This window comes from Mus caroli, chromosome X, assembly GCF_900094665.2.
Source record: "Mus caroli chromosome X, CAROLI_EIJ_v1.1, whole genome shotgun sequence".
Lineage (NCBI taxonomy): Eukaryota > Metazoa > Chordata > Mammalia > Rodentia > Muridae > Mus > Mus caroli.
In genome coordinates, this window is record NC_034589.1 from 74577687 (window position 1) to 74580077 (window position 2391).

Sequence of the window (2391 nt, forward strand, 5' to 3'; positions counted from 1 at the left end):
GGGGGGGGGGATATGGGGGACTTTTGGAATAGCATTGGAAATGTAATTGAGGAAAATATGTAATAAAAAAAGAAAAATAGTTAATGCGAATTGACAAGAAACTTCAAATTAAAAAATTATATTCTTATTAAATAAAATGGCGATATAAAACAAGAAAATTATCTCACAGATAAAATGTTACACAAAGGGGAGTTACAGAAGGATGTTGATAGCAAGTTCATAGAAGTGTCTCATTCTATAAGCTCATTATAATTTCAAAGCAAAAGTTTCACATGGCTTTGCTTTATCATAGTACACACCCATGGCTTCATCCTTTGACCCGTCCTAGAATGAAAGTTTTTCCTTGATAACAAATCTGTCCCAAGCCTATTTCTCTTCTTAGTCCAACTCTTAAAAGCTCATTGTATTCCTTATAATGCAGACTTTACTTACTATTGTATGAGAAGTTACATTCTATTCTTGATTCTAACTTTATTACATCTCTCTAGCAAAATAACTGAAACCATTAAGATGTCCTTAAACTTTCTTCCTAAAATTATTTTAATCAAATCAGTAATTCTATCAAGTCATTAATTCATCTAAATAGCATTTATTCATGAAAATTTATCTTCATGTTGACCTGTAAAAACTTTGGTAAACAGGGTGGGCTGGTGCCCAGATATTATTAGGTTGTATAATAGTGGAAGGAAAGGCATATCACCAGCAAGAAGAAATCCTGGGACAAAGTCTCTGGGGCCCATGCCTCTGTAGGGTGCACTCATTGCAGCCATGAAAAAAGCTCCATCTCCAGGAAACTTACCTGTTTGCCATAGTCTTTCCTCAATGGTTTTTGTCACATTTTGAAAGTGGTTAAATGTTTATGTGTTGTAATAAATATTTGTTCTCAAATAGGGATTTCTACCCTGTTTTTGATCATTCAGTTCCCAGATAAAAGACACACACTTTTTATATTTATAGTAAGCCTTTAATGTATTAGACTGGGCAGATATCTACCCACTCAGCTATTAGGATTTACTTCCCAATCAATAACCCCAAGATATAACTTGCCATATTCCATCTAGGCAGCTCTTAACTGCAATTGGCCAGTCCTCATGACCATATTTCCTACCTCATGTTGTCTTGTCCTTTCTCTTTGTGGTTCTCCTCTGACCCCAAGCCCCCCCCCCAAAAAAAATCCTTTGCACATCTCTCTTCTTCCCAGCTATAGGCTATAGGCATCTTTATTTAACCAATAGTTTTAAATTAATGGATAAAGTCACATTGTACGTGCAGATTCTCTCATCTCTGGGTGCAACCAGACCTTGGGGGCTAGTAATTAGCATTACAATTCATAGCAAAAACCAAACCTCAACATTTATGTTAAAAGGTTCCACTCACATCATTTAATCAAAATCACTAGAGGTAGGGTCCAAACTCCTACCCCAAATCAAGTGATTTCATTATTCAGTCAACTTTGAGAATAGTCACTCCTCAGAGTTGTTCATAGGCATTCATTTGGAGGTTTTTTTTTTCTTTATTTCAGTAGTTTATATTCCCATAATGGTTTTGAGTCTGAAAAAGATGGATTTCAGGAAATATCATCCTAAATTTTGAGACTTAATATTATAGAAAGTAGCAGAAACTGAACTTTCTCTTTATTCTTTTTCTAACTTCCATTAAAACCAGCTTGAATACATTCTTTTCTGAGGGTCTTCATACCCATAAAAAAAAAGGTATCCTGTTCTCTGAAAGCACACTGATCAGAGAAAGATAAGGAATGTTCCTTGCTAAGTCATTGAATCTCATTCTCCATTGTCTAATTACATGTCTGCACAAGAGTCTGTTCTTTATCAACCCTAACCAAAAAAACACATAGGGCCTTCCTAGATTTTCATATTTGCACTCCCATGACATATTAAATATGTATTGAATAAATTTATGTTTTAATCTTTTAAAAAGGTTTTGAATGTGTTTGTGTGAGTGTCTATGTAAATATATGCCATGTGTGTGCAAGTGCCAACAGAGGCCAGAATATGGTGGGGATTTTCTTGAGCTGGAGTTCCAGCAGTTGTAAGATTCCCAACATAGGTGATGGAAAATAAAAGTTCACTCCTCTGCAAGAGCAGCAAACAGTCTTAATCTCTGAGCCATCACCATAGTATCTTTGCTTTATTATCTGTCTTTTCATAAGAAACTCAACTGTGAAACTAACAGTGTGTGAAGAAAAAAACTTTTCATCCTTTATAAAAAATCATACACTCTAAATAAAAATTAATTTTCATAAGTGTCTTAGTCAGGGTTTCTATTCCTGCACAAACATCATGACCAAGAAGCAAGTTGGGGAGGAAAGGGTTTATTTGGCTTACACTTCCATGCTGCTGTTCATCACCAAAGGAAGTCAGGACTGGAACC